The following is a 27,888-nucleotide window of genomic DNA, read 5'->3' on the forward strand; positions in this document are numbered from 1 at the left end:
ATCAGGCAAAGACACAGAAATCAAGGCTTCTGTGTCCCAGCCCACCCAATGGGCTCTGGCCATGGAAGAGCTCAAAAAGAATTTTGAAAATCAAGTTAGAGAGGTGGAGGAAAAACTGGGAAGAGAAATGAGAGGGATGAAAGAAAAGCATGAAAAGCAGATCAGCTCCCTGCTAAAGGAGACCCAAAAAAATGTTGAAGAAATTAACACCTTGAAAACTAGCCTAACTCAATTGGCAAAAGAGGTTCAAAAAGCCAATGAGGAGAAGAATGCTTTCAAAAGCAGAATTAGCCAAATGGAAAAGGAAATTCAAAAGCTCACTGAAGAAAATAGTTCCTTCAAAATTAAAATGGCACAGATGGAGGCTAATGACTTTATGAGAAAGCAAGATATCACAGAACAAAGAGAGAAGAATGGAAAAATGGAAGATAATTTGAAATATCTCATTGGAAAAACAACTGACCTGGAAAATAGATCCAGGAGAGACAATTTAAAAATTATGGGACTACCTGAAAGCCATGATCAAAAGAAGAGCCTAGACATCATCTTTCATGAAATTATCAAGGAAAACTGCCCTGAGATTCTAGAACCAGAGGGCAAAATAAATATTCAAGGAATCCACAGAACACCGCCTGAAAGAGATCCAAAAAGAGAAACTCCTAGGAACATTGTGGCCAAATTCCAGAGTTCCCAGGTCAAGGAGAAAATATTGCAAGCAGCTAGAAATAAACAATTCAAGTATTGTGGAAATACAATCAGGATAACACAAGATCTAGCAGCCTCTACATTAAGGGATCGAAGGGCATGGAATAGGATATTCCAGAAGTCAAAGGAACTAGGACTAAAACCAAGAATCACCTACCCAGCAAAACTGAGTATAATACTTCAGGGGAAAAATTGGTCTTTCAATGAAATAGAGGATTTTCAAGCATTCTTGATGAAAAGACCAGAGCTGAAAAGAAAATTTGACTTTCAAACACAAGAATGAAGAGAACCATGAAAAGGTGAACAGCAAAGAGAAGTCATAAGGGACTTACTAAAGCTGAATTGTTTACATTCCTACATGGAAAGACAATATTTGTAACTCTTGAAACATTTCAGTATCTGGGTACTGGGTGGGATTACACACACAGACATGCACACACGCACACATACATAGAGACAGAGTGCACAGAGTGAATTGAAGAGGATGGGATCATATCTTAAAAAAAAAAATGAAATCAAGCAGTGAGAGAGAAATATGTTGGGAGGAGAAAGGGATAAATTGAATGGGGCAAATTATCTCTCATAAAAGAGGCAAGCAAAAGACTCATTAGTGGAGGGATAAAGAGGGGAGGTGAGAGAAAAACATGAAGTCTACTCTCATCACATTCCACTAAAGGAAAGAATAAAATGCACACTCATTTTGGTAGGAAAACCTATCTCACAATACAGGAAAGTGGGGGATAAGGGGACAAGCAGGGTAGGGGGGATGATAGAAGGGAGGGCATGGGGAGGAGAGTGCAATTCGAGGTCGACACTCATGGGGAGGGATAGGATCAAAAGAGAATAGAAGTAATGGGGGACAGGATAGGATGGAGGGAAATATAGTTAGTCCTATACAACACAACTATTATGGAAGTCATTTGCAAAACTACACAGATTTGGCCTATATTGAATTGCTTGCCTTCCAAAGGGAAGGGGTGGAGAGTGAGGGAGGTAAAGAAGTTGGAACTCAAAGTGTTAGGATCAACTGTTGAGTAATGTTCTTGCCACGAGGAAATAAGAAATACAGGTAAAGGGGTATAGAAAGCTATTTGGCCCTACAGGACAAAAGAGAAGATGGAGACAAGGGCAGAGAGGGATGATAGAAGAGAGAGCAGATTGGTCATAGGGGCAATTAGAATGCTTGGTGTTTGGGGGGGGGGATAAAAGGGGAGAAAATTTGTAACCTAAAATTTTGTGAAAATGAATGTTAAAAGTTAAATAAATAAATTTAATTATAAAAAAAAAAGAATAATTTCATCCTTCAATAGAAGTAGAGGAAGCAGATTTTGGATCTGATTCTCACCAACAAACAGAAAGAAGTGCTGGAAATCACAGAAACTTTATGGGAAAGTGACCTTTTTTTAGAATTTGGCCCCAGAGGAGAAGAAAGCCAAGCACAGTTTGATACGCATGGTAGATTTTAGGAAAAAAAGATTTCAAAGAGTTCAGAGAAAGGATAAATAAGCATGATCTCCTAAGCAAAAGTTCTATAGGAAAAGTCAACTCAAGGAGGATAGCGAGCTCTCAAGAATGAAATTCTAAAGACATGAAGATAAGCAATGTTGAGGAAGCAAAGGAATTAATCCTCTAACGCCCTCTTTTAACAGATGAGGAAGCTGAAGACCGCATGAGAAAGAAAACTTAGGAGATGTACAAGTTGTTCAAATAATTTAAGGGCTGTCACATGGAAGGGGGATTAGAATTGCTTGATGGGCACCAGAGGCCAGAAATGGGAGAAAGGGAAGTATAGACTAGACTGGCCAAAGAATTATCTTCACATTGCTGTTATATAGGGATGTAGTTCAATATGACTCAAGAAGTTTTGTTCAGTTACACAAGGAAATAGACACGCTCTTCCTATCCTCACATAAATCTATATATGACATGCTGTCATGAGATTGGAGTCCACTCTCCTTCAGTGAAGAGACTTATGCTGGGCAAGAAATATGCCAAAGCAAGGGGTCCAAAAATGGAATATACGTCCCAGAAAAAGAACACGTAGTAGACTCATTAATTGTAGATCTATTCACACTCCTATTTTTGAAGCTATATTTGTTTTAAATTTCTAACGTAATTAGACTCATAAGTTAACTTAAACAAATGCAAATATCTGAATTTTCAAAGCTTTACATTTCACATCAGAAATCTTGGGTCAATCAACATAGCAGTGCGCTGACATCTCTAATCAAGATACAATGTTTTATTTAAAACAAGTGATTAAATAACAAAGGAAGTTTATATAAACAAGAATCTGATTTATTAAATTGTTAACCGCTGCTGTGATCATCAGCTTCTGTTAAGATTCTAATTGTAACATATACGTAACATATTACTTGCTCAATCTAAAATTTTTGTCTACCTATATTATTCATATTTAAAGGTTTAACTGAAGCTTAAAATTTATAGATTCTGAAGTTTTAAAATTGCTAATAACTCAAAGGACAAATGTTTTCCAAATAAATCATTAATAAATGTTGACATTTGAGATATATACTAATCATATATTAAATTATTTGATCAGAGATATCATATACATTCCAATAATGACTGGGGTCATTATTATATAAGTGAATTACTTCTTTTACTAGACTTGACTCTGAATAGTCATTTTTAATAAACATTTACCTGAAAATCAAATTCACTTATATATTATGAAGATGCAATGAGTCTGAGTATTTAAAAGAATGTGATATAGTCTCTGAAGGCAAATCCCTCTGCACCCCCCAAAAAATGGAGATATGTAATGGTAGCCTTAGCAATTATTAGCAAATTTTTAAAAATTATTATATTTCACTTGGCTATACATAAAATAGTAAGACAGATTATATGGAGTTTTTTTTAATTCTTGTTTTTAGTTTTAAAATGTTATTGTGAATTTATAATCAACCACTTACATTTTAATATACCAAAAAGAGCAGGAAAGAGGATAATATAAGAAATCATGAACTTTTGTTTACAACATATGTGTATATAAATATACATGGCACATTTATATATAATATTTACATTAATATATAATACATTATATATATATATATTTGCAAGTGGCAAAAATTTATCTATGGGTTCATATTCCCTTGTGTACTTTTAAAAAATCTATAAATGTACAGTTCAAATAAGACTTAGACTGCAAAATAAGTTGGAGCAATGAGACCTTGGGAAAAATTCTTGATTGGGAAACATTTTATCTTTTGCTTACCCAGCCTCCTAATTTTGAAACTTGTTTTCTTTTGTAGTAACCCTTTTTTCTCCTTCATTACCTTTCATTTGCCTAATCCTTTCCTGTCCTCTGGACCAAAACTTATTTTCAAGACAGGGTCTAGAGTTCATTTACACTAAATTATGAATAATTGATAATGGTTTAAAGCCTCATGCTCCCCGTCCTAAGTACATTTATATTATACCAAAGTTCAAAATTTAAAACTAAAGCAATAAAAGTTCCCACCTAGGGCTAGAGGGGATGAGGAAGGCAAATTTCCATGAAATTATACCAGGTAGGTGGCAACCAATTTTCTCTATGAATCAGTCCAGATGGATTTTAGGCACATGGAGATAAGAAAATTTGAAGGGGGAAGCTCTCTTATTCAGCAAGAATTTGAATCTCATGAGTGTGGAATAATAGTTTTAGAAAGTTCTTCTAGTACAACCTCTATCCAAAGAGTAGTCCAATCTCTGACTTTCCCATTCTTTAGAATTTGCTTAAGGGAATTATACTCTAACGCAGAACCCACAACAACCAAGACAATTAGGTAAAATTTCCCAATTAAGAAAGCCTTCATTATAACTTACTATGACATAGAGAGAGAGAGACTGTCATGCTCTGAGACAGGCTTTAAGAAGAATGCCGTCTCCATCTCTGTATAATATGAGTATGAAGATTACTACATGGTGACAAAGCGAAATCATCTCCAGAGGATAAAGTTACTTGCTAATGACTGCCAAATGCCAAGACCTAGTATGCTATTAATACTTGCAAAGCCCCCTGGTCTTGGAAGTCTGTCACTAGCAAAAGGACAGGTTAATTTTTATTTCTCTGTGAGACTCAATCAAGCCCTTCTGGATAGGTTATAACTAGTCTCTTTCAAACGGAAATGAAAGCTCCTACTCCATCCCACCTCCCATACATTTTTGTTGCTATAAAAAGGAATTCAAGAAACAAAAAAAAATTAGAAATCACTCCCATAGGGAATACTGATTTAGGATTAGTCAGATTACCAACTGCATGCCTCGGTTGTTCCTTTCAAAGAGAGATGAAAGGGTATTTATTTCACTATAAATAAGGTGATTCTTAAAGAATGAAGTTCAGAAATTTTAGTTTCAGTTCGTTAGCCTATCTCTATTTAAGATGCCTCTGACAGAGTAACTTCATGTCCCAAAACACATAATTGAGATTTCACACAAAGGTAGTAAGATCTAACTCTTTTTCCCCTTGAAAACAAATGACATAAGTGGAAAAAGGAGGAAGAGTAGTGTATAAAGACAATTACTTTCCATAACTCTCCAAACAGTTAGGAGGGAGTTATTGGATATACTATAAAATATTTTAAAGACATTCCTGATACAACCCCAATCTACTTGAAATTTGCATATTTGGGTAATTGTGTATATGTATGTGTGTGTGTTTTCCTGCACTAAATTATATACCATGATGTTAAAATTAGAATAGGTTGAAGGTCATGGGCATGGGAAAGTGCAGCTACCTATTTAGACAGATTTAGAACATGAGACATGGCGGATAAAGTGCTGGGTTTGGAGTCAGGAAAGCCTGAGTTCAAGTACTACACCTAACACTTATAAACTATGTGACTCTGTGCAAGACATTTAATATTTCTGTACCACAGATGATGTAATAAGGCTGACTCTGTAGTCTGAATACCTGAGTTTGAATCTTAGATTTGATACCAACTACCTAAGTGACCTTGGACAAGTGTTTTAATTTATCTGGGCCTCAGTTCCCTTATCTGTCAAATTAAAGGGAATGAATGGGTGGCCTCTAAAGTACCTGCTAGCTCTAAATCCATAATCTTATGAGCCTAGAGATTATCCGATTTCCTGATAGTGGCAAAAATCACAGGCCTTTCACATAGATGGCCAAATGACAAAATAATATTTTTTGCAACAGAAAAAAAATGTTATTTCATATTTTGACCACCAAGATGGAAAAGATTATTATCAATGCCATTACAAATCTACTCAACCCCTAACTGCTCACCCGATCCTATATTACCTCTTTTCTCTGGTAGTGCTATATGGTCATATCTGCACATTTACCACTTTTAGATCTCAGAAAGGCCCCATGCTAAATGTAGAAGGATTATGGGAAAATTATCTAGTCCCCCCAAAATATGTATAATGGTTGGTTCAGGCCTACTGTAGTTTACATGCATTTTATTTAATAGTACTTTGTAGTTTTAAAAGTATTTTTACATGCATCATAATATCATCATCATGGCTAGTATTTATATAGCGCTTTAAATTTTACAAACTACTTATAAATATTATCTCATTTTATCTTTAAAATAACACAAGGATGTAAGTGCTATTCTCTTCACTTTACAGAAGAGGAAACTGAGATAGAGAGAGGTGAAGTGACTTGAGTAAGGTAACAGCTGGTAAATGTCTGAGGCTGGATTTGACTCAGTGCTCTATTAGCCAATAAGCTGCTTGACTACCATTCATCGGCCTCTACAATGAATTTGTGAGATTAGTAGGGTGACTATTAGCTTCTCCATTTTATGGACAGGGAAAACTGAGGTCAAGAGTTGAAGTGATTTGCCCAAGATTACATAAGTAGTTACCATCAAAGGTAGGATGAGAAGCCATGTCTTCCAATTCTCCCAATCCTTCATATAATGGAGTCTCCACAGGACCTCTTTTATCTCTTGCAGATGAGAATTTAAAAACTTGCTGATTGCATGGATACTGGAAGCCTGAATTGTGACCACTTAAGAATGAAAGCAAGTCTTTAGACAATGAATATATGCACTTTGAATTATGTAAAATGGAGAACAAATCTGTATTATTGCCTCTACAATGGGGAAATACTGCAGTGTCTTTAACTGACTCCTACCTAAAATGACATGGAATGTGCTATCACCCTTCAAAACAATAGGCCAGAAAGAGAATTATGAATTACATGCTGCATACAAATATCTTCCATAAAATCAAATGGAAGAATTTGTGTCCGCAAAGAGTCTACACACCTTCATCAATAACAAGTCAAGCCTTACTAAACTCATTTACATGTTGACAGCTTTGTAGATCAGGGAAACATAGCTAAAATATTTTACCTAGGTTTTAGAAACCAGAAAATAGGCAGAGACATGAGATAGACAAACATATAAAAAGCTACATTTGAAATTAGTGGTTGAACTAAATGAATAATCAGTAATAATTCACTGTAACTTTGAAAGAACATTCTTGAGGAGTGCTCTTGGGATCTATGCTGTTAGATAATTTTATTAATAACTTGAATAAAGGAAAAGACAGCTTCCTTATAAAACTTGTGTATCACACACTGAAAAATTACATTCAGTATCCAAAACAATATATTGACAAGCTAGAATGTGGGGATGAATTAATAAGATAAAATTTAATAGAATAATAGGAAGTCTTATATTTGTGTTAAAAAATCATCTTCAGAAGTTAAATGTGAGGAAGATATAGCTAGAAATTATGTCATCTAAAAAGATGATGATGATAGCTACATGTATACTTTAATTTACATAGCCATCTGATCCAACAACTCTGGTGTGACATAGTTGGCATTCTCCACTTTACAGACAAGGAAAGTGAAGCTGTGGAAGAGGTTAAGTGACTTGCCAGGGTCACATAGCTGGCTAGGGTCTGAAGCAGTATTTGAACTTGGATCTTCCTTATTTCAAGGGAAGCACCCTATCTGCTATGCCACCTGGCTACACAGGTCTAGGAGTTTAGTGCATTACAAGCTCAGCATGAATTAACTACATATTGATGGCAGTCCAAAAACACTGTTCTGATCTAATGTTGAAATTGCTCAATCAGCAAGTATTTATTCAATACATAGAGATTACTGGAAATTCAGGTAAAAATGAAAAAAACTCCCCATTTCTGAGAAGCTTATAGATTACTGAAGGGATAGCTAAAGTATATAGAAATATAGCATAAATAAAGTATATAGAAAATTACTTTGGAAGGAAAGTCCCCAGAGCTGAGTCAGACACGATCAGCCTCATGGAGAAGACAGTGTTTCAGGTAAGCCTTGAAAGACATGAAGGGATTCTAAGAGGTGAAAGTTAGGAAGAAATGTATTCTAAGCAAAGAAGAGGGCTGTGGAGGCTGGAAACAGAGTGCCAGGTAAGAGGAACAGTAACAGGGTCATATTGCCTAAACCACAGTTTGCACGAAGGGGAATGATGAGTAATAAGACTGGAAAAGTAGGATGGGGCCAAGTTGGGTAGGCTTTAAAAGCATTTTGTCTAGTATCAAAGGTGTAATACTCCTATTATACTCTACCCTAGTCAGACAGGCAGTTAGATGGTACAGTGGATAAAGCACCAGTGCAGGGGTTAGGAGGACCTGAGTTCAAATCTCACCTCAGACACTTGACACTCACTAGCTGTGAGACCTTGGGCAAGTCACCTAACTCCAATTGCCTCATCCTGGGTCATCTCCAGTCATTCCGATGAATATTTGTTCACTGGATTCAGATGGCTCTGGAGGAGAAGTGAGGCTGGTGACCTGCACAGCCCTCCCTCACTCAAAACAAAGTCAAGTGCAAGTCACGTCATCATTTCTCTGATGGCATGGTCTTCTTCGGCAACAAAAGGATGAACACACACACACACACCCTAGTCAGACCACACCTGGAGTATTGTGTTCAGTTCTAGGCATCATATTTGAGGAGGGAAGATAGAGAGCATCCAGAAAATAGTTAGGATGGTAAAGGACTTTGATATCCTACCATATGTGAGTCAGCTGGAGAAACTGGGAATGCTTAAACTGGGGAAAATAAGAAGGGAGGCATGATGGCTGCCTTCAAGTATGTGAAAAGCTGTAAGGGAGAAGACATGTTAGAGCTATTCTGTTTGACCCCCGAGGACAGAACTAGAAACAATGGGCAGAAATTTCAAAGATGTCAAATAATTCAGTATAAGGAAAAACTTGCTGTTAATTTTTGGTGCTTAGTCATCTTTCAGTCATTTGCAGTTTTTTTGTCAAACATACTGGAGTAGTTTGCATTTCCTTCTCCAGCTCATTTTACAGATGAGGAAACTGAGGCAAGCAAAGTTAAGTGACATGTCCAGGATCATAAAACTGAGTCCAGATTTGAACTCAGGAAAATGAGGATCCCTGACTCTAGGCCCAGAAATCTACTAATTAAAGCTCTGTAAAAGTGGAATGGGCATCCTTGGGTGAGATAATGATTTCATGTTTCACTGGAGGTCTTCGAGAAAAGAACAGATTACTATTTACCATTTATGATATATTATAGATGGGCTTCTTGTTTTAAATGAATTGGACTTGATGTCCTTTTAAGTACCTCCAAATCCTTAAGATGATTATTTATGGCATACTGGACAACTACTTACCCAATCAATGATCAGCAAATATTATTAAGTACCTACTATATATTGGTGCTATATGCTGTAGGGACATGAAGTTCAGATTTGACATGCTCTCAACCTCAAGAGGCTTACAGTGTAGTAGGTATAAAGTATAAGAGCAGCTAGGCGACACAGGGAATAGAATGCTGGGCCTGGAGTCAGGAAGACTCCTCTTCATCAATTTAAATCTACCCTCAGACATTACTAATGGTTTTGGGCAAGTCACTTAACCCTGTCTGCCTCAGTTTCTCATCTGTAAAATGGTAAACCACTATAATTTTCATACCAAGAAAACCCCAAACAGGGTCTCAGAGTCTGACAAGACTGAAAAACCACTCAACAACAAGGTATAAGATACTAACACCAGTAACGATAATAAACAGTATTACATAAAAAGAACATGAACCCAACGTTCTGACATATTGGCTATAGGACCTTGAAAAAATTTACTTACACTCTCAGTGCCCCCAGACAACATTCTAAGACTATAAATTGCAGAGCAGGTGCTAATCTTCCCAGGTAAAAGGAATTTTCTCCACTGAGAGGCCTTGACTCTTAGGTAGTAAGTATGAATTTCATCCCAGTATAACATGTGCAAAATATCAGGTCAGGGTCGAAAATAAAGGAAGAAAAAGTACAGTGGAGATTTAAACTTGAAAATACATGTGGAATCTGAGGAAGAAGATGATTACTAGGGTCAAGGATTGGGGAAGTCTCCTGGAATAGGTGGCATTTAAATTGAACTTTAAGAGGTATATAGGAATTTAAACAGGCAAAGATCAGGGAAGTCGGATCTGCTGGGCATTAGAAATAGTTTGAACAAATACATGGAAATCATGGATTCTAATTTTAGTCTTTACTCTGGGACCCACACTTTAGAAATTTTTTCTCAAACCTCAATTTGAAAAAAAATCACCCCAATCATGAAACCTAAAAACACTACTTCGTTACAGTTTTCATCATCCGTTGATGTATCTCCAAACTTTTGGTAAACACTGAGGCCAATCCCCTTCTCCCAAGGGGAAGAGAGCAAACTTTATATAAACATGCATCAATCAACTCAGCTATTATATTTGGGAGGAACAGAATTGAGAATGTCTGTCTTCCTTGCACAAGTGCTATATATACTCATATATGTATACACACATATACACACACACAGACACATATACACATACACACACACACATACTTAGCTTTAGAATGAAGTATATAATCCCAGTATTGAAAGACCAAAGATACCTAATAAGCTAACATTTTCTCAGTATTCTAGAGGGCACACTCAACACCATTCTGCCATTTTTAGACCCATTTTAAAGTGAGAAACACTTAATGGATCATGTTTTTTGGACTGGAAGAAGCATTAAACGTCATTTAGTCCAACAATCTTATTTTACATTTGAAGAAACTGAGCCCCATGAAGGTTAGATGACTTGCTCTGAAGGTGACAGATAATAATAAATGACAGATCCAGAATTCAAACCCAAGTCCTGTGACACCAAATCTATTACTCTTGAAGGTATGTGTCATAGCGGATAGAGCAGTTTACTTAGTCAGTTCAAGTATCACTTACTAGTTATATGACCCTGGGAAAGTCACTTAATCTTTGCCTGCCTCAGGTTTCCAATCTATAAGATGAGGTTAATTATGTCACCTACCTCATAAGATTGTTGTGAGGATAAAATGAAGTAATATTTAGTAAAACGGTTTGCAAACCTCAATATAGGTTTGCAATATAATTTGCATATATATAATATAGGTTTGCAATATAATGCAAACCATATATAGACACTATTTGCTATTGCTGCTGCTGCTACTACTACTACTACTACTACTACTACTACTTCTACTACTACTGCTACTGCTACCACTACTATTGTTACTACTATTCCTCTTCCTTCTCCTCGCCCTACTGCTACTACTACTTCCATAGTACCACTCTACTTCTCATTAGTAAAGCTGATACAAGGAGCTGATGTTCTTTACTTGCAGTTGGTGTCCCCAAAATATTCATTGACAAAATGAATACAATCAGTTTATTTGCTCCTTTACTAATCCTAAATTTCAGGAAGAGTGGGGAAGAATTGCTCCTTTTCTCCATGCTGAAAACAACAGTTCTCATACTGAACCAATCAGTCTCATGAATACTACAATTGCTATCTGGATTGGATAGAAAGATACACATGTGGGAAAGTCAGGTAGTTTAATGATTAGCTCAAGGACGGATTCAAAGGAAAAATCAAGTATTCAATCCAAGTTACTAATCTGTACACAGTACCATTTTATACCTGCCTATTAGGGACATCCTTCCCAGGAATCATATCAGAGTAACCTAGGTCATATTTGCTTGCTCTTTTTACTAATAAACCAATGATAAGAGAGCTCTTTGTAGAGCTGCTCCTTATTTGAGCCTTTCTGTTCACTTAACTTGTATTATAGTAATAGTTTTCATGCATTATGTCTCCCTACTAAAGTGTGAGTTCTACGAGGGCAGGGACCATCTCTCATTTATTTTTATATTTTCCTTGGGAACTAATATGTTGCTTTGCATAATAAATATTTGTTGAAATGAGCCAAATTGAAATTGACAAAAAAAACCCAACAAAACAAAACCTGCCTTCATAAGCTGTTTTTTTTTTTTGCATCCTTCTCTACTCTTAGGGTTGACAGCCTTATCTTATTACCTTTAATTGTTCATTTTCCTCTTCCTTTTACTTATGAAAATCATCCTCAAAAGGACTGATATCAGCTATTTGCTTCTCATTAATATTAATTCAAATAACCCTCCCACAAGTAGTCTTATTTTCATTCTTATTCACAACTGTTTAATGAAAGGTTATGTCTCCTGTTAAGCAAATTTTAAGCACTAGGGAATCTGTAAATCTGAACCTAACCATTCATGGAAAAGGATGGCTGTTCAATACAAGCATTTCTAGAAAGAAAATCAGATCTGGACAAAACAATTATTCATTTTGCAAACATTTCAGACCCCTTCAAAAAATAAATACAAGAAAGGTACACAAATAAAGTACCTAAGGACAACAGTAAGGAAAAAGAGACCATGAGACTATTAAAAGATTTTTTTTAAGTACACAAAGAGTCAAGAGTGAAAGTAGATGTCAAATAGAAGTGATAGTGAAGAAACAGGCCTAAAATATCATGAATAAACCTGACAACAGTCCCTCCTACAGGTGAATCAGTGTTTTGTGGGACAATTACAGATGAGAGGATGAATAAAAGGGGAAATGAAAGAAGACAGAGGATGATGTTTGTTATACCCTAATTAAGTCACAGGTTAATGATGAAAGGGAAATAACTGCTGTAGTCTCTCAGGAAAAAGAGAGTTCACAGGAGAATTAGATAAGGAGGAAAAAGGACGTATCATCAGAGATTCATGATTTTAAAAAAAATGGCCATATCTTAGAACATAGTGTTATTGTAAAGAAATGCAAAAATGTGGAAATCATAAACCCATCCTTTACAAATTATAATGCAAAAAAAGTAAATAGTTCAGGAAGCAAACAAATGGAGATTTAAGAATGAAATCCTAAATAATGGACAGATGAAAGAACAAATCATAGAAAAAATGAATAATTATATGAAAGAAAATGATAATACTGAAACAACATACCAAAATTTCTGAGATAAAGCTAAAACAGTAGAGGAAAAAAGTTATATTCCTACAAACATACAGTAACAAAATTAAAAATGAGAAGATTAAAGAACTGGATATGCATTTGGAAAAAAGTAGAAAGCCAACAAATAAACCAAGATAAAATAAGTACAAAAGAGAAAACATTAAAAATTTGAGAATTAAGCTGTCAACCTCCCCAAAAATCTAACCATTGAAATGATAAATGACAATTCATTCTTTGAAAATACTAATAAAACTAATAAACTTTTAGCTAATCTGATTACAGAGAAAAGGGCAGAAAATCAAAGTAATAAAATAGCAAATGAGGAAAGTAAAATTACAACAAAAGCAGAAGAAAAAATCATCAGAACCTATTCTGCACAATTATATGTTCAAAAAACCAAAAGCATGAAAGAAAAAGAGAAATACCTCCCAAAGTACAAAATATCTCAACTTAAAAAAATGCTACTAGAGACCTTAAATAATCGAACTTTAGAAAAGGAAATTGTTATGGTGTTTGTCCTTTGTTCTCAAAGAGGACCATGACATCAAGATGATGACATGACTTACAGTTAACTTAGATTTGAAGGAGAGAGAGCTGTGCAAGGTCACTGAACCAACAATTAAGAACTACCCAATGGGTAGGGAGGGAACAAAAGAAAACAAAAATTCTGATCCTGATGGGTTCAAGGGAAAATTCTATCAGCTTTCAAATAATAGTAATAATACTACACAGATTATTTTCAAAAGTTGAGGAAGCACCCTACCAGATTCTTTTTATGAGAAAAATATAGTCCTAATTCCTATACTTGGGAAAATAAAGTGAAGAAGTATAGACCACTATCATTAATGAATACATATTTGAAAATTGTCAATAAAATCCTATCAAACAGATTACAGAGATTCATTCAAAAAATCACTCATTATGATCAAATTAGATTTATACCAAGGGTGTAGGATGGTTCATCCTTAGCAGCACAATCAACATAATTAATCATTAAAAAAACAAAAATATCCAAAACCACATGAATATCTCAAGAGATGCGGAAAAAAGTCTTTGTCAAAGGAATATAACACTAAGTAAAAAAACACTATAAAGTATAGGCATTAAAGGATCTTTTTTTAATATCATAATCATATTTATCTAAAACCAATAGGAAAGATCATATACATTTTGGATAGATTAGAAATTTTCCTAACAAATGAAGAAGTAAAGCAAGGATGTCTACTCTCTCTACTATTTTTCAGTATAGTCCTGGAAATGCTAACAATAACAAAAAAGAGAATAGAAGAAATTAAAGGCATAAATATATGTAAAGAGGAGATATAACTATCCCTAACTTCAACATGATGATTGTTTACTTAGAAAAATCTATGGAATCAACAAAGATATTAATTGAAACAATAGCTTCGGCAAAGTTGCAGACCATAAGATAGATTCTCAAAAGTCATTTATACATAATAATAATAATAATAACTATAAGAAGCTATATAGAAAGAAAATCCTATTTCAAATAACTACAAAATGTATAAATTATCTGAGGATTGGTTTACCAAAGCACACATAAAAAACTCGTATAGCTTCAATTATAAAATGTTCCTTAAATAAGTAAATGGCAACATAAATAGCTGGAGGAATATTCAGTGCAGAAGGCTAAACTGTGCTAACATAATAAAAGTAAACAAAAATTCTAAAAAAAATTTTCAAAGTTAATTTAAACCTTGAATGCTATTACAATCAAATTATATCACCAAAAGGATACTTTATGACTTGATAAACTTCAGAATTTGCTAAAATAATAACAATTTCACTTAGAAAAACAAAATACCTAGCATTTTAAGGGAAGAAATGAAAAGAGTTGGAGATGAAGGAGATGAGCACTTCCAGACCTTGAATTATATTACAAAGCTGAAGTCATCAAAATCATCTGGAATTTGTCAAAAATAGAGAAGTAGATCAATGAAACAAACTCAAAAACGGAGAACCAAAAACAATGTAAGTCAATAACTCAGTGTTGGATAACATTAAACATATAATTCTTAAGAAAAAACTTATTTGATTAAAAATAACTACTGGAAAAATTAGAAATAAGCCTAGAAATAAACCTAACTAATTAGGTTTAGACAAATGCCTTACACTGTATTTCACAATGTCATCTAAAAGAATTCAAGACCTTAATATTAAATATTAAACCACAAAAAACTAGGAGGAAAAGATCATATCCCTTACACATATATGAGTAAAATATGTATTCTTAATTGAACAAGGGATTGAGGCAACTATAGAAGATAAAATGGGTAAGTGATTATATGAGACTGAAAAGTATTTGCATAAATAAAATGAATATACCCAGGATAAGAAGCAAAGAAGTTGAAGGGGGAAAATATTTGTAATATATATATATATATATATATATATATATATATATATATATAATATGTATAAATGCATATATATATGATAAGTTTGAGATATAAGATATACAATATTGCAAACATATATACCTATATGTGTACTTATACATATATGTTTATATTTCCTCAACAGAAAAGAAGAAAAAGGATATAAAAAGAATAAACAATAGAAAAGAATGCTCAAAATAATTAACAAGAAGAGAAATGAAAATCAAAACAATGCTGAGGTTGCACTTCAGATACTATATGTTGGCAAAGATAATATAAATTAAATAAATGATCAATGTTAGAGGGGTTGTGAGATTGATAGACATTAGTACACTGATGGTAGAGTTGTGAATTGGTACAATAATTTTGAAAAGAAATTTGGAATTATGCAAAGGGACTAAAATGTCCATATACTACCCTGATGTTCTATTATTAGGCTTATACCTCAAGGAGGGCACTCATAATAAAGTCCCCATCTATACCAAAATCTTTATAATAACAAATTTTAGTGAACTGGAACCAAAACTGGAAAGAAAAATGGAACCAGAAACAAAAGGAAATATCTTCCAATTGAGGAAAGGCTAAACAAATAGTGTTACATGAATGTAACAGAATATTACTTCACTGAAAGAAATGACAAATATGATGAATACAAAGAAACAGCGAAAATTCAGCATGAACCAATACAGACAGAACTAAGAAAAACTAAGAAAACAGCATACAAAATGAGTATAATAATGGTCATAGAAAGAACTAGAAAAAAATCAAAAGCATATGCTGCAAAACCATGAAGGACAAGTATGAGTTAAAACAAAGTCTGAGAGGAGACCCTCATCACCACCCTCATCCCCACTTTCCAGTGGTGCAAGATCCACAAGTGTTATATATTGCATATATTTTCAGACATTTTTGATGTATTTATCAGTTATGTTGAGTTTTTCTTCTTTTTCTTTCTTTATCTTTAAAAAATTCTTTTTTCTATAGAATGATTCTCTAGGAGGGGAAGGAGAAAGGGATCCTGGGGGCTATTTTTTTGATGATATAAAAACATCAATAAAAAAGTATTTTAAATTATTCCACCTAATCTGTTTATACTTAACATCTGGCCTTGATGTTTTTAGAGCATCCTCATATGGGCAACCTTGTGTAAAATATAGAACGAGATAGTCCATAAGGACGTATTAATCATTTACCATGTTCCAGACATTATATTAAGCACTAAGGAAACAAAGAATGGCAGAGACATTATCCTTGCCCTCTAGGAGTTCACATACAAATGGGAATCATGGGTGAAGATCATCTAGTCCAATTTTCTCTTTTTACAGATCAGTAAACTGAATTTTAGGGAAAAGAAGTAACTTGTCTAAGGTCATGGAGGTAACTGGTATTTGAATCCAGCTTCACACGCCAAATTCAGTGCACTTTCTGATATAACATGCTGTTATGGGAGTAACAACACAAAATTCTGAGGATACTTAACTGTTTTCTTTTTGTTGTTGTTTGGTCATGTCCAACTCTTTGTGACTCTATTTTGGGGTCTTCTTGGCAAAGATACTGGAATAGTTTGCCATTTCCTTCTCCAGCTCATTATATAGATGAGGAAACTGAGGCAAACAGTGTTAAGTGACTTGTCCAGGGTCATCCAGTGCTCTAACCACTGGGCCACCTAGCTGCCCTCACTGTTTTCTAAGACACCAAATAAACACAGCATTGCAAAAGACCCCAATTCATCATTCCTGCCCAGAATGTGAATCCATTCATCTGTCCCAGGTAATAGTTTTCCTTAGGTGCTAAACAATCAGAAGAATGCTGAATTCACTTCAAATGTCACTTGAGGATATTCAGAGCAAGTTAGAGCTTATGGAGGAAGCCTATGTTAGGAAAGAGAATTTCAATTCAGCTGCTTCTGGTCACGTAGATGTACTCACACTTGTGCTTGTATAGAAAAACAAACATTTGGTTATCTCATTTTGCGTACTTGGAAAAAAGAAAAGGATATGACCTTTTGATATTCACTTTCTCCATCTTGCATTCTGGCCAATACACAAGTAAATAAAGCCTGGAAACTACAGATCTGAACTACCATTCTTTTTCACAGCTTAACATCCTGCCAGTCCCAGATATGAAACCAGAAACACACGGTCTGAACTTCTCTAGTGCGCGTTCCCTTTGTGCAGAACACATTTTCCAAAGAACTACACCTGAACAGAGCTTGCTTGGATTCCAAAAATCACGTTTTATGACCATAGTTGTAATACTTGACTTAAAGAGAAATGCCAGGAATGAAACCAGTCTCTAGAGAGAAACAAGACCTAGAAGCCAGAACTTTGCAGTTTTCTGCACTGTTTGTCAGAGGTAGGATTCAGTGCCAGGAGAGACAATAAAATCAGAGGAATATTTCAGATGCCACAAGTTAGGGCTACTTGTACTTTTAGAAACTAGAAAAACCACAGGAGAAAAATATCTGCTCTGCTAAACAGAAGATGGAGGAGACATTTATGCAGCTCAGTCAACAAGGTATTCTAACAGTTTGAATTAAATTTTAAGCTATTAAAACTTTGAAATACCTTGTTTTTTTCCCTCCCAGGGCAATATATGCTCTTTTCCTTACCAAGAAAATCTGTCTGTCAAATTTCCATTTTTGATTCCTTGGAGTCAAAGTTCATATCCTTTAGTAAAAATACTGGTTACTATAAAAATATCAACCTATACATTTTAACCTATATCAAAATGCTTACTATTTTAGGGAGGGAGAAAAATTTGGAATTCTTTTTTAAATGAATGTTAAAAATGTCTTTAACATGCAATTGGAAAAATTAAAATACTATTTAAAAAAAAGAATAAAAAAAACTAGAAAAAGACTGGGAAAAACATTAAGATATCAATAAGGAAGACTCTATCATCTCTCCAGACAGTTTTAAGAACAATAGGTAGAGACAAAAATGGCCTCTAGTCCACGCTAACTAGCTTTCTGTCCTTCAGAAACACATCCCTTCCTCTGGCCTCAGTTTCCCCATCTTTAAAGGTGAGAGGTGGAGGGAAGTAGACTAGAATGATTTCAAAAATCCCTTCCTATTCAAGAATTCCATAACTTTATCCACTAATTCAGTTGATCTTGTGATTAGCCAGCTGTCAGAATGAACACTTTTTGGCTGATTTGATCACTTTGCATGTCTTAAATTGTCAGTCAATCAGATCACCAGTGTTGCGATCCAAAATGGCATCACAGAAAACCCAAAACACCAGATGGCCAGAATTTTATTTTTATAGATATAGACTCAGTTAGCTTTCTTCTGAGAAACAACACGAATGAGTCCATGATATATAATATTTCACTATCCACAGATTTTTTTGGTACTATATTAAAGTATAATCTCTCCTATCTGACTTTTTTTTGGTAATCGAAAGATTGCTCTTGGAGTGTTGAAGTATGAGTCTTCAACCTCAAATGACCCCTCTACCTTTGATCTTTGCAGCCAGAGGCGGTTAGGTTTTACATGAGGCATTGATAATCTGAAAAAATGTACAATCTCTTTGAAAGTGGATTTTTGTATCAGTCCAAGAAAGATCATTTATGGCAAAACCACCTGCCAAGAACATGTGGGTGTATATTATCCTCAAGACAGCAGCAGGTATTTTTATATCAAAAAATTGTTTTCCTTTTTCATGTACCAATTCACATGGTGCCTATTCAAACATCAATCTTAAACTACTCGGTTCTCATGCTACGCTGAGGGCAATAGCCAGAATTCTCAGCTCTAACTTGAGATAAAGGGAACTTTTTATGAGGTGTTAGTATTAGTTTGGAGTTTTATCTTCCATGAGCCAGCTACCAAAAATCAGTGGCATATAAACTTCAGTTGATATATAACAGCAGGCCTTAGCTAGTAGCCATGGCATAGGATTTTTCAGTTTTGGAAACATACTGACTGGCCTATGCTCCTTCTTTATACCTATCTGTCTCTTACTTATATCAGATAACTGAGATAACTTGTTAGTACAATACAGCATCTCCCTAAGCAGCAAGTGTTCCTACAGAGCTTTCAGTCAGTCAACAAACATTCATTAAGTACTTAGATATATCCACTATATCCTTTCTTCCCGATTTATCAATCACTTCATAACAGGCCTGAAAGGTTAGTAACTTAAGAAATAATACCTTCATTTTCTAGATGTGGAAAATAAGGTTCAGAGAAGTTAAACAATCTTGCCAGTCATTCAAGTAGTAAATGTTGGAGCCAGAAATGGAACTCAGTTCTGATTCTAAGACCAGTTTTGCTTCTAGTAGGACCTGTTGCAGAGTGGCTTGGAATTAGACTATGCTGTTCCTACTAAGGAGAGGTGGGCATTTTTCCAAGGGAAAGTCCATCTTTTTAGAATATGACTGGGGACCCATGAGTCAAAGGCTCCATCTTCCTTGGGAGTTGAAATTATTGTCTTATGTGATGGCCAGTGCTATAAAGTGGGGGTAAGGTCTGTTCCTCGACTGATAAGTAGGTTAAGGATTTTAACTGGTAATTCTCAAAGAAAGAAAGCCAAGATATCTGTAGCCATGCCAAAAAAAATTCTCCAAGTCAATAACTAGATAAATGCCAATTAAAGCAACTCCAAAGTTGTACCTCACACCCATCAGACTGGCAAATCTGACAAAAAAAGAAAATGACAGATTTTGCATGGACTATGAAAAAACAGGCACACTGATACAGTGCTGATAGAGTTGTGAATTAGTCCAATCATTCTGAAAAGCAATTTGGAATTTACTAATTAGTGAACAGTGGATGCCCTTTGCCCCAGTGATACCCACTAGTAGGCCTATACTCCAAAGACAGCAAAGAAAGAAGTTCTATATGATTTTGTTCGGTCATTTCAGTTGTGTCCAAATCTTCGTTACCCCAACTGGGGTTTTCTTGGCAAAGATACTGGAGTGGTTTGCCACTTCCTTTTCCAGCTAAATTTTACAGATGAGAAAACTTAGGCAAACAAGGTCAAGTGATTTGCCCAGGGTGACACTGCTAGTAAGTGACTTGAGGCAGGATTTGGACTCAAGTCTTCCTGAATCTGAGTCTGATGATACCTACTGCTCCAACTAGCTTCGCCTAAAAATATTGATGGCATCTTGCTTTGTGATGACAAAGACTGAGAAACTAATGTGATGCCCACTGATATGGGAATGACTAAAAAAAGTTATGGTGTATAAATAGGATGGAATATAATTGCGCTGTAAGAAAGTAAGAGAGCTCATTTCAGATGGACCTGGGAAGACTTGTATAAACTGATGCAGAATGAAGTGAGCAGAACCAGAAAAATTTACACTACAACATTGGTTTGTAAAAATGAACAATTCTGAAAGACAACTTTAATTAATGAAATAATCAACTATGATTCCAGAGAACTGATGAAGAATTCTGCCCACCTCATGACAGATAAACATGATTGATTAATATGCAGAATTAGAAATGTATTTTTGGAAATGGCCAGTCCTATGTTAATTTCTTCTTCTTTCACTCCTCCCTCTAGAGTTCCTTCTCTCTTTTCTGATATAGCTATTATTTGTCAACTACTAGCTACACATGTACATCTCTCCTCCTCCTTTTCTCCCTAATTAAAGTGTAAGGTCCTTGACAGAAGGGCCATCTCATCTTTGATCCCCAACACTTTGCCTAACATGTGGTCGATTGATGGAAGCAATCAACAACGCTATTATTGATTCAGAAACCATAACCATGGCCATAGCCAAGAAAATAGGGAATAATTAGCCTCAACACTGGGAAAGGGGGACGTGTTTGTTATAAGCTGCTTTAAGGACCAAACGTTGCTGCTTAGGAAGTCTAGTCTAGTGAAAAGAAAAGAAAAAAATAGTTGGACTAGGAATCAGAAGACTTGGTTTCTAGGCCTAGTTCTACCACTAAATTAGTACGTCCTCAAGCAAGTTACTTAGGATGTGTCTATTTCCTCATCTATATAAGGCAATAAGCTCATATGTTCTCAGATACTTCCTTGTTCTAAAATTCTGCAATTTTAGATTATTTCACTAAAATATAAACAATGTGTAATTGGTAATTGAGTAAAGAAGAGAAAAGGTGGGAGTAGAAATGCATAATGTTGTTTATCTTGGACCCTGCATGGCCTAACCATGGTGGCTAGATGGCCCAGTGGATAGGGTTCTGGACTTGGAGTCAGGAAGACCTGAGTTCAAATTCAGCTTAAAACCCTTACTAGTTGTATTGTCCTGGATATGTCACTTCCCCTCTGCTTGTCTTTCTCAATTGTAAATGCTGTGATAATAGCACCTAGCTCCCAGGGTTGAGAAGATGAAATGATACATCTGTAAAACACTTAACACAGTGCCTGGCACACAGAAAGTGTTTAATAAATGACTGTTCTGTTCCTCTTTTTCTCCAACCATAGCAGTAACTGAGAATACAGGATAGGATGCATGATTCACCAGAATTGTCACTGAATAGCAGGACTGAGAAAGATAACAACAATATAGTTCAAACACAGGCTCAAAAGTATGTCTATCCATGCATTTAATTGGACCTAACCTTTACCTGGTAGAATTTGATAGAAACAACAAATAATTAAGTCAGAATGATTGAAAAACACTAGGGCATTAGTTTTGTGCAAGCTACTTGTCTAGACAACATGTACATCTACTGAACAGACTTTCATTTTGATTTAAGTCTATTTGCTCTCTTTTAGACACAGCCAAATATAATGGAAAGAATACTCAATTGAGAGTAAAGAGACTCCTGTTATACAATTTTGTATATTACCTTAAACAAATTGCTTAAATATTTATCTTCTCCTGCTCCTTTTCTGTTCTCCAACCTATCACTATCATGCCAATCTCATAATAATTTTACACAAGTAAAACATGCTTAAAAAGAGAACAGTAAAATACTTCGGCGATCAACTATGTGAACTTCCTTTTTTGTGATGCTGATAACTGGATTGTAGAATGATTCACAGAATCATTCATTTAGAATTGGAATGGACTTCAAAGGACAGCTAGTTCAACCTCCACATTTTTCAAATAAGGAAACTGAGACTCATAGAGGTTATGTAACTTGACCATGGTCATATGGTGAGGGACATTTTGAACCGAGGTCTTCTTGACTCAGGGTCAGCAAGGTGGCTCAGTGGATAGACACAGCACTGGGCTCAGAATCAGGAAGACTCATGTTCCTGAGCTCAGATCTGGCCTCAGACATTTAATGGCTGTGTGACCCTGAGCAAGTCACTCAATCATGTTTGCCTCATTTTCCTCATTTGTAAAATGAGCTGGAGAAAGAAATGGCAAAACCTCTCCTGTATCTCTGCCAAGAAAATCCCAAATGGGGTCACAAAGACTTGGACATGACTGAAAAACAACTGGAAATCCATCTTCTTGATTCCATGTACAAAAGTCGAACCCTAAATGAGCTCTGATTCCATACTAACATTAAATCTAAGGCTAGTAACCTAACTTTTGCCCAGGTTTGGCATTCTGTATATCATGCTTTTTCCACAGTCAGTCTGAAAATATATCATTTATTCCTTCATCCAACAAATAGTTGAGTGCCTACCATACATAAAACACTACTATTTAGGAAGATAATGGATATAATATATATGGAATAAAAGGCAGCTTATATTAAGATCCAAGTTAGTGATAAAAATAATAATTTCCATGGAAATTCGGTGGATGGAGAAATAAGTCTTTGTGTAGCAGCTAGACAAAAAGGAAAAGCTTTATTGAGAGGGAGGCAATTAAAAGAGTCTTTGAGATGGATCATAGGATTTGGAGACATTAGGAATTCTAGAGATCATAAAGAACATAGGCTTAAACCTAGAAAGGCTCTCTTCTAGTCCTACTCCCTTTAGAACTGAGGAAACTAAAGCACAAAGAGATTAACATCTTTACCTCAGGTCACATAGGGAATAAGGGAACAGATTCATCATTCAAAACCAAGTCTCGGGATTCCAAAACTAGAGTAGTCAGGGTAGGAGCTCTCAGGAAGAATATCTAATCTACTGAGGGACATAATCTTTATGCATACACTTTACAAACAAAACACCAGGAGAGTTAAATTTATGTTCTTGGCTCCTCTGCACAAATGACTTCAAGCAGGAACAGACTGGCCACAAATTGCCTTACTGTTCAGATGCTCCCTATTCATGATATGATGGTAAGTGCCATCACAAGCTGTTGTGAGAAGGTAGCCGATTGGCTGCTTTACAATTCAGAAAATCTACCACTAACAAAAGCCACATCAAGACCTCTGATTGAAAAATCTCCAAAGTGACAAGCCAGGTGGAGGAAAGGGAGAAAGCATGAAAGGGAAAATCAGAATCTCGTAAGAAAATCCTTGTTTTCTTGCAGGATAGATGTTATACACCTCTATAGAAAAGATGGACAGAATAGGATCTTCTGGGTCTTATATTTTGCCAGGAACATCATGGGAAAAAAAGACTGCAGATTAACATAAAAATTAAAAACATTTTCTTAGAATACTTAGTTTTATGATGGTTCATTGCTCTCTTATAATCATCCATATAAACTCTACTATTCTCATGTCCCCATCCCACTTGATCCTACTTTTTGATTACACCATTTGCATCCCTTATTCCATTGTTAACAAAAAACTCTTCATGTTAGACTTGTGCCCTCTCTCCGTAAATCACTTTGTATGCATTTTAATGTAATTTTCTAAATACATATTATTTTTCCCTAATAGAGAATGTGAACTCTTTCAGGGGAGAGACTGTTTTTGCCTCATCCAAGATCACAGACTGCAAAAAAGATACTGATCTCTCCTGATATAGGTAGTTTCTTTATCAAGAGTTCCCCAAACTAATGAAATTATAGGTTCAATTCAAAAAGAAAAGAAAAAGAAAAAAAAAGGAATAGAATGAAAAGAAAAGAAAAAGGAAAAAAATTCCTATCATCTAATCCAGTTTTTGGTACCTAATAAAGCTACTTGTTCAATAAAATCAGCTGCTTTATCAGCTGCCGAGAGAGGAGGGAAGTGTCCTAATTTCTTGGGGTGAGCCATCCCATCACCCTCAAGGCACCTATAACTCCACATCCATACCAGTGGTTTTGCCTACACCTGCCCCTTTTTCCAGCTACTCACTGCCACATGATACTACAGAGTAACTCCACCCTGATAATGAGAGCCTAGCTGAACTTATTCCTCAATGATTGACATACCCTCAGCCCATCATACCCACAACCATCCCAGTGATTCTAAACCTCAGGCTGTTATTGTTCAAACTCTTCTCCATCCCCAGTGACTGCTCCCTTAGTTGACATCCCCATCAATTCAGTCTAAACCTACCCAGACATTCTATTATGCTCCATGGAATTCTATAGATAACAAATTTGTTTTCATATTAAATTTTTCCCTTTCTTGTTCCTTCCATTCACATTCATTAGGATCTGGCTTTCTCTTAATTATACAATTTTCTTGACCACTTTTTCCATCACTGGTTACACTTTTACTAATACCACCAACTTGCTGGTTACGGTCAGGGAATTTGTTCCTCAATGCCATTTCTAGGTCCTCCCTATACCACCATCACTCAGTAACATCTTTCTTTTTGAAATTCCTAATGTCCATATTTATCATCAAATTGAAATTCTTGTAGTTGTTGTCAATCAACACTCTCCTTTCCTCAATGAATTCTGTGCTTCATCACAGTTTTTCTCCTCCCCAACTCCTGCTCTGATACAAAGAGGCTTCAATATACATACTGATATTCCCCTAAACACCTTAACCTCTCAGTTATTCAGTTTACTAATTTCCCATGACCTACTTCTTTACCTCACCTCAGCTATGCACAGAGATGCTCATACCCTTGATTTTGCCATCACCAACCAGCAATCCTCTTCAATGTTCATGAATTATGAAAGGTCCTTAGCTAAGCATAATAGGCCATTGCTCTACCTCTCCCTCTGCCTTACAATCCCTAATCCTATTCTCTGTCCTCATGTGACCTTTAATTTCTCTCCTATTCAATTCCCAGGCCATCATCCCTGCACTAGCTACACTTTTCCCCCTTCTCCGTCTTTTACCCCTTTGTGAGTCAGTTCAATTTCACATTGTCTTCTTCTCTCTGGTCCCTTGCCCCTTTACCCTATCATCAATCTTGCCTTCCTAAACTTCAGCCTTAAATTATTCTCCATCATCCAGTTTTGGTTCCTACTTATGTACTACTGGACAAACCAGGATAAAATCACAAAACTTTGCTGACTGGGTCCACTGCAAATTTATATTACATAACCTCAACTGAGCCTTCCTTGCACCAATCCTTTTATAGTTTCCTGGCCAATTCACTATTTCCTCTTACCAAATCAGCTTTTCTAAAGCTTTTCATCCCTCTTCAAACTCCCCATGGTTTCCCCTCCCTGACCTCACAGTTAAGAACTTTGTCTCATACTTTACTAAAAAAACAATTGTGGTCACTTGTAGAGAGGTCAATCTAAACAAAATCAGTCTTAATATCACTTTCCCGGACTCTTTTTAGTTATTTCCTGGCTTCTCACCTAGATTAGATGAATTCTCCTGGTTCTGGCCAGAAAACACTGAAATCTGGGACCCAACGACTCAGAAAAGGAGAACAAAATGACTAATAACATATAAAGTGACTAAAAGTTTTTATTCATATATAAGTATGCTTTCTTTTAAAATTTCAATGTGTTTGTTAACAGATAGATTTAAGCATCTGCAGTATACAAGCATTTTGGTTGGCTGTGTTGACAAAACTTTTTAAAGGGAGAAGAAATAGTTTCTGCCTTCATATAGTCTAAAATTTAATTGGTTTAGGCACTATGGGTTCCACAGTTCATTCTAAAACTCTGGTGCATCATCAAAACCTCTTCATGTACAGAAGAGTGATATGTCTGTGAATTACATTTGAATAGTCCTTCCCCCAAACAAATTTTTAAGTTGAGTGGTATATAGTTGGAGCCTCCAGACTATAAGAAACTTTCAGATATTTACAGTCTGGTAGAGTATGTACATAAACAAATCTAATCATTCAGCACTTTATAATGCTTTAGCTATTGATCAGTTCTGTTATTTACTTGATATAGACAAGAGTCTCCATCAATGTACCCTATAGTCTTCAAGGGCTTCCTGGGTTACTGATTCACTGTGTGAATCAACCATGTGATATGTAACGAATGCATCCAAAGGAGCTAATGTAAATCTGGGCTGCATTAAGAGAGGCAGAGTTCTCTGAATTAGAATATAGAGTCCCGTTATCCTTTTCTCTGGCCAGACCGTACCTACAGGATTATGTTAAATTATGGCCAATTTGGTGAAGGAAAGCCACTGGTGAGCTGGAGAACCTCCAGAGAACAGCAGTATTTCTGAAGGAGTGGCAAAAGTTTAGCCTGAAGAAGAGATGCCAAAGAGACCTAATCGCTATTTTTAAATATTTAAAGAGCTGCCATGTAGAAGAGGAAAAGAGGCACACTTAGGCTTAAGGGACAACTTTCTAAAAGTTAGATCTCTCAAAAAGTTCAATGAACTGCTTCAGAAGATTGGGGACTCTCCATCACTGTGGGGGGAAGGGGATGCTTCAGGAATAAGCTGACCACTTGCCAGGCAGGTTGCAATTATTTCATGTATGTAGATAAAACAACCCCTGCCAACTTTAAAATGTTGGGGTTATGTTATTAAAATTTTGACCGATTTTTTTTTAACACATCGATTTTCTAGTTGAAATGATTGCTTTGTCCAGTTACTTAAGGATTGTGTAAATGAAGTCAAAATAAATATAAGCAATATTCCTAAGTACTTTTTCAGTATCAAAAACCCTCTAACATTACACAGGGCAAATGGCTCTCAGGAATATCATGAGGGACATGTTTGGTTGTGGCTCTCTGAAAGTTCTATTTTCTCATGCTGTATCTAAATTCAAAATATCTATCAAAACTATTTCAGTTATGTTAGCATTGCCTTAGCATTTTGTCTCTCAAGTGGTTAGAGTGTATCTAAAATATTTGGAGTCTTTAGAGTACAGTAGACAAAAAATTGGTTTTGACTCTAGAGCCACAAGTTAGTCCTATACTAAATTGATTTAATTTTTCCTTTCCCAGATCAACCTATTACTGTGAATGAAAATTCACTTAACAAAATGCTGTTCTAAAACATTTTTCCCTTCAAATGGATTTTGATCTAGGTGTGTTGTTTCAATAGCTAACAGAGTCCTAGCCCATTAGAACCATTTTTACAACTTTAGATGAACTGAGAGATTCATTTGCAGAACATGTCAGGCTGTTCAAGTTACAGACAAGCTTAAAATATGTTTATGAATTGATAAAAAGAAAGATTCTATGGTTTCAGGAGACAAGGTTGGCATGGGAAGCCCCACTCTTTGTGGATGTTCTTGTGATAACAATGCAACTATACCCAATTCAGATTCAGTAAGCATGCGTTAAAAACCTACTATGTGCCAAGGACTGAACTAGGACCTGAAGATACAAAGATAAAAATAAGATAGTCCTTAGTCTCAATGAACTCAAAG

At 35.5% G+C, this 27,888-nt stretch overlaps 1 protein-coding gene across 3 annotated transcripts in view; it reads right to left on the reverse strand.

The window, feature by feature from the left end:
- Positions 1-27,888, reverse strand: part of GREM2 (gremlin 2, DAN family BMP antagonist) — a 134,467-nt gene that overhangs the window by 96,881 nt on the left and 9,698 nt on the right. The gene's annotated exons all lie outside the window — the stretch shown is intronic.

Source organism: Notamacropus eugenii, chromosome 2 (genome assembly GCF_028372415.1).
Source record: "Notamacropus eugenii isolate mMacEug1 chromosome 2, mMacEug1.pri_v2, whole genome shotgun sequence".
NCBI classification, from domain to species: Eukaryota; Metazoa; Chordata; class Mammalia; order Diprotodontia; family Macropodidae; genus Notamacropus; species Notamacropus eugenii.